The following is a 12,278-nucleotide window of genomic DNA, read 5'->3' as shown; positions in this document are numbered from 1 at the left end:
AAATAAAAATTAAATTTATCCTGTAGTTGCACAATTGACTTTTAATAAATCCTTAGTAGACAACTTACATCTTTTCTTGTTCATTTTCCATCCTGTTAGATTTGTTCTAACCTTCTAGATTTTGGAATACTGCTTTATCTCTTAGATTTTTGTCATCCATTGAATTGAACAACAAGCTATTAATATCTTTGCTTAAATTATCTATAAATGTTGAACAGAACAGGGGATTTATTCCAGGGTAATATGGATTAATTAACTCATATTCTTTGTATGACTATTCAAGCAGGTGCAACCTCATCTAATAGTGCTGTCATATAACTTATGTTTTCCATCTCATTCACAAGGGTATTGTGGAAAACTATGAAGGATCTTGCTAAAATTAAGTTACATTGAAGCTACAGCATACTCCAACTGATTCAACAACCATTTTTTGAGCATTTAGTAGACAACAATGTGATACAAAGATGAATACTGACCTGAAAGTCCCCACAGTCTTATTTTTAAAAAAAGATTGTAATATATAATTGACTTGAATGCATAGTAAACAATATTTTGAAAGAGGTTTAAACAATATATTTTGATGGGTTAAGGGGAGGTGGGATTGGTTCCAGTTTGTGGAGAGAAAGGGGAAAAATCACTAATCTACAGACCTCTCAAAGAGGGAGATTTGCTTAATTTGGCAGGATTGCCTATTAGTGAACCTATTCTAAATCTTGGTGCTTATTTCAACCTGAGCTAAAAAGCATAAAACCTTATATACACTTTTCTATCAGAACCACTTGTTGGATATTTGATAATGCAAGCTAGAGTAAATCAATTTTTCAGGCTTAATGCTTTGGAACATAGGACATAGATATTCTATACTCAAAAATACAAATTCTCTCCTTAACTGGGGGAGAATTGGCTACTTTAGGATTTCTTTTTTCCCAGTAACCTCAGGGAGCATTTTCTCCTGTTTATGGGCCATTTACATCATAAGGGATCACTTTAACCAAACTCTACATTTTCCAATCTGGCTTCCTCTTAGAACTCTATTGCTTCTCACAGGGGACTCTGTCCTTTTGTTGTTCTGAATATTTTAAACACTTTAAAACAGACAGAATGGAACAATTTTAAAACACAGCTACACAGTGCTTTTCTGAAACATGCATAAAATCTTTACAAATTAACCCTGGGTTTGCATGGTGCTAAAACATCTGCTCAATTCAGTCCTACTTGTTTTTTGTTATATAGATATAGTGGCCGTATGATCTAGATTTTCCGGTTCTAACTTAAAATATTGAGTCCCATTATCCCTATAGTTACACTCATATCTGTAGGAACATTTGTCCTAATTCAAAGGTGAGAAATTATATTAACAGGCTTCATAAAATATTTTGAGGATTGATTGAGTTGCTTCAGTGAGCCAGATGTTTTGGTGTAACATAGAAGCCTAGATGCCTTTAAAATCTGATATGTTGCTCTTTCTGTTCATGTCCCTCTACTTGACATAACACACTGTTGGAGGACTCATAAACAAATCAAAAGCTAACAAAATAATCTTGGCAACATTAAAGATTATTTAGTTCATTATAAGCAACAGGATATGGACAAGGATATAAAATTTTTTTCAAGAAAAGACAATAGCAAAGCTATAGTCACTTTTAAAGCACTTCTTAAGGTTACACAAGAATAGTTCACTATATTGGAGCACATAACAATTATTAATTATTAGACATGTTCTTTGGACTAAAGGTGCAGTCACTTATCATCTCTGAGCCTCAGTTTCCTCTTCTATGAAATCAGTATTACAAATAAAGATGAAGATAATTATAAATTTCTTAGCAATTTCTACACAGTAAGTGATCCGTGAATATTAGCTATTAATATTATAAGCATAAAATAACTATCTTTGTGTAATTCAATAAGATGGTACATTGAGATAGAAAGGAGGGTTTAGAGTTCAGCCGATAGAGAGTTAAGTAAAGCTAGTGAGAGGTAAGGGTCCTAGAGGAAATAGATCTTGAACAGTGAATTAAAGGAAGGAAAATATAAATTGGGTAAATGGGTAGGGGGATAGGGGAAGATATGTACAAAAAGACAAAATTAACTATTATATGAAAACTGAACCTTAGTTTGTTATAATAGACAAAGCATTCCGTGTAGTAATTTGGCATGTTGGTAATCAAATGTTATAATTTAGGCAGGTTGTTGTTGTTGTTTTTCCAGGTCATCTTTTTTAGACATTACAGCAGTAAGATTTAAAGGATGAAATGGTCAGGCATCTGAATCCACCCTTGCTATGGTCACTCACAAGAGACTCCTCTTTTAATTTATTTTCCAATTCTGTCCTGTATCAAAATTTTAAGATTGTGGTCTTTGTCATCTTTGGGCTGTAGCTGCAGTCTTTACCTGTTTTATTGTGATTCATCTGGATGAAGAATAATTATGCTAACAAATACTTTTTAGCATTTATTATGTGACAATTTTGGGTCTGAGTGCTTTATGTCAATTGCCTAATTTAATCTTTAAAACATACTATGAATAGATAATATTATCATCCTCATCTTACAGTTGAGAAAAACAGAGGTACAAAGAAGATAAGCAAATAAGGCAAGGCCACATAGCTGTATTAAATGGTAGAAATGGATTTTGAACTCAGGCATTATAGCACTAGAGTCAATGACACTATAGTGCACTACTTAGTATTAGAAAGTTCAGTAGCTGATGACTTAGCTGACACACACAATAAGTGCTTGATAAACATTTATTGAATCAATGAGAGAAAATGAATGAATTAGTGTGGGTATAGGCTAAATTTGTAGGACAATTTGACCATGTTGATATAGTAATGAACAAGAAAACTGTGTAATTATCCATTACACACAATCAGTGTAAGTGACCAGGCAAGGAAAATAGCTCACTTTGACTCAGTAAAACTTTCGTTTCCTGAGTTATTCTTATAATTCCTAAACCAGACACTGAGGATTTCTTAAAACAAAGTGAAGGGAGAAGGGGATAATTCAGATTCATTTAATACCTAACTCAAGATCAGTATTTCATATTTCAAATTATTCTATAGACCTGTGCAATCTAAATTTATTGTTAAAGGTGTCAATATAACTGCTGTCAAAGTAGACAAAGTGGAAATAAATCTTGGAACTTAACATTTAACTTTCTGGACTAATTCATGAGATTGTTGTTTGGAAGTCCTTCTCTATACTACATAATTCAAGCTTTACCTCATACTATGTATGTGTTTGTATTTCTGTCTATCTATCTGTACTGGATTTTCTAATTTGATAGTAGGCATTATTCTAGTTAGTTGGCTGATGTCCAAGTCTTTTTTGTTATTTTATAATGGATATAATTAGCCCTAATTTCTATTTCACACTGTCTATGCATAGACACAGAAATCATTCTGTTAGAGAAGAAAAAGGAGCTACCATACAGGAAAGGGATTTCCAGAAGGGTTCTCCTAGTTTCTGAGAAGATGGCATGATTAAGAGTAATGTAGTTAGAGTATCCATCATAAGGCAGCCAAGTTTAGTCATGGACTTTAGTAATTTACTGCCACCTGGATACTTTGAGTTCAATATGGAATTGTTTCAGACAAGGGATTCATATATATCTATGTGTCTATGTATCTATGTATTTATCTATCTATCTATCATCATCACCACATATTTATATATAGTAATAGATGCTCATCTTTAAAACAAGAGAAGAGAGGAATCTAAAAATATGAGTACTGTATTCCTATTGCATAATTTTTAAAAAGACAGCTAGGCTTTATTTAACCAAATCAGTAAAAGATACATAGTTGCATTTTGCTTCCCCTTTTCTCTGGCTCTTTTTCAAAGGTGATCAGATAATACTCTATTGAGTTAATGTTTATTTGGAAGAAATAATCAATTTTCAGTTTCACTGTGGAGGAAAACTGAATAGTCTTTTAGTTTGCTGATTATGCTTTCAAAAATAAACTATCAGCAAAATATTCCTTTTCACTAAATTTGTTTTTGCATTAAAATATTCCTTGAATATTTGATGATTAACCCATCTATGTACGTTTTGAAATAATGACCATTTGAGAGATTTTTATGCTATAATATTAGTCTTTCTATTCTTTTCTGTATTTACAACTATATATGCATACACTCTAAAGTGTATGGAGGTTCAGTGGCTTCAGATCTGAAACTTGATTTTTCTCAGTGTAGCTGCATTAGCATTCAGCTGTGAGTAAGTAAGATAACAGTATTAAAAACAACCTTCTATTCTGTTGTCATGGATGCAGCACAACCCAATACTGGTGGCACGATACCACTATCTTTGTACAATCTCATTTTTATCAACCAATTTTAATTTCATTACACATGAAATTCAAATCTCTATACTTAAAAAAAAGAACCTTGCTATTTATTTGATATTTGAAACATTAAAATACTAGAATCAATTGACTATCATTGACTGTGATAATGTTTTAATGCTCTGCAAAGCATTTCTGTTACTATTAGTTATAAAAATAAAAAACAAAAATCATGAAAAATAGTTTTTATTATTAAGAGATTATTTTTCTTGATTGAGTCAGCAAGTCAGTGTGTACTCTTTGTGGGTATGTTGTCTAAGGAGAGGTAGTATATTTAAATAATTTATAAAAAGAGCATGTCAATTTTCCAAATTTATAGAGAATTTTACAGTTTTCATACATCTTTTTACAAAATGTGTGCATCAATTCTACAGAACTTATTTAGTCACAATAAGTACACATTATCTTGCTGTAACTAATCTTGGTAGTGAAAATAATTGGTCACAAGAATGCCTGCCCCAGACTTGTTGGCCATATATGGGCCTTTAAAAACAATACACAGCTCTAGGGAAGGCAGAGGTTTTAGAATTTTTAAATAATTCAGTTTTTGTTATCCAATAACAAAAAGTACCTCTAAGGACAGGGTAAACTAATCTGCAAATAGCCAAATCCATAGTTAATTGCCTGGAAAGTGTAATGCCCAATAGGTGTTCTCCTTATTTGTGAGTATGCACTTAGCTGTTCTTGTTTTGAGTAAAACATTATTTTGTGATTTTGTTTCATAAAAGAAATCTATATCCTTTTTACTTTTTCTAAAAAGAGACAATTGGTGTTTTAACTTTAACAAATAAATCCTTATGTACTAAAAGTATTTTTTCTTTCATTTAATTCTGATAATCTGAATTTATATGGTACGAGAGCAAATTTTGGTAAGATACTCTGAGTCCTCCATAATTTTTTCAGTGATAGTTTATTTGACAGCCATTTTCTGCATGATTTGAAAATGTAAAATGAAAATTAATAATTTAGAATTTTAAAATAGCTTCTGGTGTTTACTTTTTATATATTAATTAATAAAATAATTTGTTCCTATGTAATTAAATTTGTCTTTTGTTTTCCAATAATTTAAACCATACTTTTTGTTACGGTTACATCAAACATATATTGCCTTATTTACATAGAGACACCTAAGATTATGTATTGTTTTGGCTGAGGGTGACTAGAAACAGGGGAGTTTATGGGGTGGGGAAAATCTGTGCCCACTCATAATTAAACAACCATGAAGACACATGCATCAGTCAGCAAAAGCAGGCACTACCATTATGGAGTGAAAATTAAAGAGTCAAACACCCAAGTGTCTACTGTATCTGCCTGCTGCTATACACTGAAGCATGGAGAACAGGATACACCTCTATGGATGGATAGCTTTCCTTATTAAAAAACCACAGTGGGAAGCACAGTAGGGAAACATACTAAAACAAGGCTTTGTAGTAATTTCCTTGAAAGAAATTTCCCAAGATAGCAACTTGAAAAGCTTTTAATCTTATGACTAGCTATAGAGTGCTCTTTGCATTAGGTGGTATTTAAAAATTCCATTAGTTTGCAACAGATCTGATAGAATTTGCCAAATTCTTCTCTTTTCCTTTATCTTTCCTTATAAAACATTTGTTATCCATACTCATTAAAATGCATACATACTTGAGAGTCTGAATCCCTTTGAAAAACTTTCTCAATGATATATTAGCTATTTTCATTTTGAATAAAAATTTGACTTAGAAACTGACATAATGGCATCACCAGATTAAATGATGAGCTTTTATGGCTGCATTTTCTGCTTCATTCATTTAATGTCTCACATGTTTCATCAGGTGAATACTGAAGGCAGTGTTACATCCTTTTACTTCTTATAAACTGCATCGAAGGAAGGCTTAAGTGCTCTAAACTTATCTCACTCCAAAATATTCATTCCTAATGGTTGAAAAGAAATATTTCAAAGCCAGTTTTGAATGTCTTTTCACACCCTGAAATATTAGTTTTTATTCTATTGTGAATTTTTTTTCTTTTATTTAGATGCTACTTGTATTTTTGGAAAAATATTTTTTCTTTCAAATTTGCATGTGTCTATTGTTTACACTGTCCTTCAAATATGTCTAAACAGTCAAGACTTTGAAAAATTACCATCTAAAACAATCAATAGATGATTTCTGATTTGTCATAGAGCATTTAATATTTAATTTAATATTTCTTAAGTGGAACTCTAGCAATGTGATCAAAGTTTTCTAATATAATGAATCTAGTTACATACATTGTACTTTTAGACAAATGTTAAAGTTTTGATTAGAGCAGACATAGAGTGGAAACTGATATAATTTGGAGTAAGTTAACCACAAGGTAGGCTCAGATACTTTGGATCAAAAAAGAAAATAAACAATTTCATATTAAAATACTTATTCTATTCTTATTTATTAACTCTGGATTTACATAAATCAACCCAAACATCAGGGATACACTCTGAATTTCACATGATTCTCCCAGAAACTTGCAGACATAGAACAGTAAATCTAACTTGACTAGGTAGCAAATGATACATAGTAAAGCAATAGATAGCAGCATACTTTCTTACCAGTTTTGATTTATAGACATTTTATTTTTAATGTAGACATTAGTAACAACATTTTAAAATTGAATTTCTCCTTTTGAGTACACATATTTTTTAAATACACAAACAAAAAACCTTTATTGCTGAAGATAGTGTTTTTTAAACTTTCATTTAGTAATATAATTAGGATCTGGTGGTATCTGCATTTTCCTCATAAAGAGGAGCCATAAGAATATTTCATAAGTATAAAACTAGAGAGGAAAACAAATGAAAAAGACTACATGTTTTCATTTTAACACAGACATTTTTAATATGCTGATACTAATTTTGTAATTGGTACATATCAGAAAAAATAATCAATTTTCTTTCATTTAGAGTAACATTTGTAAAATTTAGTTGTATAGTTTTGATTTCTTTCATTATATTTGCTCAGTTTTCCAGTGAATTTAATCTGCAGCCTAATTTACCTACTTTAAGAAACTGTCTAAAGTGACAGGATTATGTGTTTAAACTCTGTCTGCATTTTACCTATTTAATTTTTTTGATGGTCTGGAATTGTATTAGAAAAAAATTCATTTTTTTGTTTTACTGTTGGTATGTTCCTCAGTATCAGAAAAAAAAATTATTTCTAGTTTAAAGTAGAAGGGATCAGATTTCAAAAAAAAAAGAATGTTTAATGGCACTTAAAATTGAATTGCCAATTTTATTGGTAACTTTATAGTATGCCAGTTTTGAAGATGTATATATTTAAATGATTAAAAGTCATGTCTGCATAGTTTTGAATAATTCTGAATTCTAAAAGAAGAATTAGGGGAAAGAGCTGAATTAATGTGACGATTACTTGGTAATGGGATGATTTCTTATTATAAAGCTCATACAACCTAATATTTTTAATAGTTTTATTTACTGTAAACTTACAATCTATGTACATTTTGGTGCAAGATTTAGACTGAAATACAGCCAATGTTCTTGAAAAATAGAAACATATTTCTTAGTTTGAGTTTTAAGTTAAAAATCTGATGTTCATAAAGTAATATAAAACAGCTTTCACATCACTATTGCACAGTTGCTATATAACAAATGTATTTTGTGGCTCTTATGCAAAAATAAATTCTTAGACATATGGAATTTTTTCATGGGTAAAGAGTGCATGTATATTTCTACATTTCCAAAACATCATTGTGGCTGTGAATGAAAATTATATTTCAACTTATATGTATATGCTACCAAAATGATTAGACCTAATTTTATTTGTTTTATATATTTTGCGAAGATTAAGGGATTCCTGCAGGGAAACAGTTAATCTATTTTTAACTAAAGCTTTACTTTTGTAATCTATCCAGTGCTTCGAGTTCTGTCATTGATCTATGATTTATGTGATTTAAACCACCTCTTGGCTGTAACACTGGTTTCTGTCCAAGATGCTGAGTTGAATACTAATTATAAGATCAAATTTATGCTGTTGGGCTAAGCAGCTGAATGAGTTCCCCATGAAGAACTCCCTTCTACATCTCTGCCACAGTTGAATCTTAGGGAAGTATTTGCCAGAGAAAATGATAAGGAGAGAAACAAATAAATTAAAGAAAAATGTCTTATTCAATATGTCTTAGTATATTAAATAATTGTTTTTGAATCACACATGAATGGAGATGTTGCTGTGCACATAGAACACATAAACCAGTTATTGATTTTGTGTGTGTGTGCCTCCATGTCTGAGAACATAGAATAAACACTCAAATTAATATTTATGGCTTTATTTAAAATTCAAGTTAAATTAATAGTAAGATTCACACCACAGAGTGGCAAAGCTTTCATTCTTTAACTGTACTCCAAAATTTCCAGTATTGGGCCATAAATAACCAATTACTCCATTGAAAGGGAGAGTGAATTTTTTGAAGGAATAATTTAAGAAATGTAGGTGACTGATTAGTTTCCTGCCCAAAACAGTGGTACTCCACTAGAAGTTATACTGTCTTCCAGGGGACATTTGGCAATGTTTAGAGACATTTTTGATTATCACAACTGAGAGGGCAAGCTGTTATTTGGCTTCTAACGGATAGAGGCCAGGGATGATGCTAAACATTTACAATGTAGCAGAAAACTCCCCACAATAAAGAATTGTCTGGCCCAATCTGTTAATAGTGCCATTGTTGAAAAACCTTGGTCGAGAAGTACCATAAACCTGTCAGCTACTATGAATATTCATAGATGTTGCCGAAAAATTACATAAAATTGATTGTAAATTTATTTACAATAACTGGTATCTTTTATCTCATGAAGAAAAAATTTGCACAAAATAACTGGGCCAAACAAATGATAGTACTGGTGTGGTTGGATGTAGCTGTGACCCAGCAGCACAATCTTGGAAGAATGCAAAACTAGAAAAGCCACTATGTGAAATGAATTTTTTTCAAATTCAGTAATGCTTCTGAATTTAGTCTGGTATGGATTTTGAAGATACTAGCTCCATCTTTCTCCATATATACATGCATACCAAATTTAATTCTTTTCTTTGAGCCTACCCAAATACACATTTATATATTGTTGATATATGCACCCACTTTTATTTTGGAGACCTATATTCTTATCTAAATATGGGTCAGAACCTTTTTACTCATCTTGGTAATTCATGCCAATTATAGACTTGGATTACTTTTGGGGTCATGGACATTTATTCTTGAGACTCCTGTATTATTTAGCCAAGTTTTGTACTCTTTGGATCTCAGGCTTTGCCTTTCCTGCTTTCCATTGCCCTGGCGTGGCAGGCCACTCTAAACCTGTCTGGGCTGGGACGGGTCGCCGAGGAGCCTTGGATTATTCATACGCCCTGGTTTTCTACTTTCATTTTAATTGGTCCTGGTTAAACTTTGGTCTTCCCTTTACATTTTTTCATATTCATGGCTCTGTTGATACATTTCACATTCTCTATTAGTAGCTTTGGAAATGATAACTTAATGAAACCATATTGAATTTGATTCAATTTGGAGTAATAGGTGGAGGAAAAAGACTCCCTAACATTGTTTTAAAAAAAAAAAAAAACAGGGTAGACAAAACATTTCTCACATTGCTTGACATTAGTGTTTGGTAACTTGAAATGCATTATACATCTGCAGGCCAGACCTTTTGGAGGGTGCCCATCTTTCTGCCAAATGCAAATATTAATTTGTACAAATTCACACCAGGTTGTGTTCTGTTTTGACACCTGCTACTGAAGGAACATGCGTATATGTTAATGAAATTCACCCTCAGATCCTTCCTTCGAGTCATAACTAGACCTATTGCTATGGGAAAGCATTAAGATATACTCTCCTAACTGGAATACTTCATTAAACAGCTCTAACCAGACAATCTGGAAGGCAGTGATAACGGGTGTTTACAGTGATGATTCTGGGGGCACTGTAAGATCTTAAAGTGCATTCTAAATCCTCAAAATAAAATTTAGATAGATTCAGCATAGTTTTAGTGTTGCATGTTTTTTTTTTAATTTATCTTATTCTAGGTCTTCAAAAGTTGGGAATTCATGTATATTTAATGTGTAACTTATTGCTAATCAAGAGTATGTTAAACCAGATATTCCACTTTTCAATTTCTTTGAGTAAAAGGACATATACTGTATTTGAGTTGATGTTTTCACTTATCTACATTTTCAACACTTTTGGACATTGTATTCTCTTGAATCTCCCATGTCTTAAAATTTAAAACTCCAGATTTTGGTTCCTGGTTGAAAAGCAAATGTGGAAATTCTGACCTTTTCATTGTTGCTGTTTAAACTAAGGCCCATCATCAAGCTGTGGGCATAAATGAATTGATAATGCTATTCTGTGCTTTTAGCAATGTGCTAAATAATGCTGAGTACTATAAAAATAAATTTTAAGATGATTCATTCATTCATTTAACAAATATTTATTGAGCACTCACTATATGGAAGGCACTGTGCTAACAAAAAAAAAAGTTGCTATATTTGCTTTCTAGAACTTAAATGTTTTTATTATTGACTAGGAAGCAATCATTAATCAAAGAATCACACAAATAACTGTAAAATTCCCACTAGCAGAGAGGTCTAACATATAGGTCTTATATGTTATGGAAACAAATAAGAGAGGGATTTTACCTCTTCTAAGAAGTAAGGGATACCCTCCTTGAGATCAGATCTGAAGGATAATTAGGTGCTAAAGAGTTGAAGAGGAAAGGTTAATAATGTCCTTTGTAGCGAAAGAGTCTGTAGTAGGAGGAAACAGTACTTTTGAGTTATTGAATATCTAGTGTGGAGGGAGTTGCAGAGATTGCAAGGAAGACATGGGAGATGAGGTAAGAGAGTTAAATATGGGTCAATTCACATAGGTACAAAAGAAAGGCCAGGGTTTTTAGGAGGATTTGGTGAAGGGTCATAGTAGATTTGTATTTTTAAATATTACTTTGACTGATGTGTAGAGGATTCATGGGAGGATACCAGAATGAAGCACAAAGTCAAATTAGGATGGCAGTTTCAACAATGGTTCTGGCAGAGGAGGAAGGAAGCTCACGCATTAGAGAAATATTTAGGAGGTAAAATTTCATGTTTTAAAAGCAGAAAGTTGGTTCCTGAGATGGGGAATACAGGAAGAAATGAAGACTTTCTCTTGTGGAGGTGGGTAGGTAGGGAATAAGTTAGATTTGGGACATATTTGATTTTGAATTACTTACAGGACCCTTGGAGAAGGGGAGACATATAGTTAAGTCAATAGAGTGCAAACAAAAACCCTCCATAATAGTGGCATGTAGTAGGTAGTCCAGCCTTTAACTGCAATGGGAATTTTAGTAGAAGAATAACAAGTTCCATTACCTGCTTCCATGAGTAAATGAATTTGGATTTCACAGTAGCAGTAGTGGAATAAGTCTATTTTAGAAGTTGCCAGTTTCCACAGTTAGAATCCAAAAAAGGATAAAAATCCACCTATCCCCAAAGCCAACTCACTTCCTGCATGCTTTCTATTGATGCTTGTAATATTTAAGAGTGGGAATAATAGACTTGGATGGTCTAAGGCCAGTCATATTGACCACTGTTTTATAAATTTGCACTTATTTTCTACTAGCAAGTTGCAAGAGGACTGGAGGCATTAGTCAGAATGAGCTAAAAAGCAAATAATACCCAAGGTAGCAAGGTCTCAGTAAACACTCATCCACAAGTCAATCTTTATTGCCCTCTCTGGGAACTGTGGCCAGATGAAAACATCCCAAATCTAATAATAAACATCTCTAGGCAGCTCTATCTCAACTTCTCCCATTTGGGGATTATCTCTCAGAAAATGTAATATCATTGATGAAAATGAGCCCAGAACAGGATGATGGTAAGAATAAAAGAAGAATGAATCATTGTTTGCTTTACTGTTCTTTGGAATGAAATAATTCCTTGAT

The sequence above is a fragment of the Camelus ferus genome, chromosome X (assembly GCF_009834535.1).
Source record: "Camelus ferus isolate YT-003-E chromosome X, BCGSAC_Cfer_1.0, whole genome shotgun sequence".
Classification (NCBI taxonomy): Eukaryota; Metazoa; Chordata; class Mammalia; order Artiodactyla; family Camelidae; genus Camelus; species Camelus ferus.
Note: the sequence above shows the minus strand (reverse complement) of the source record.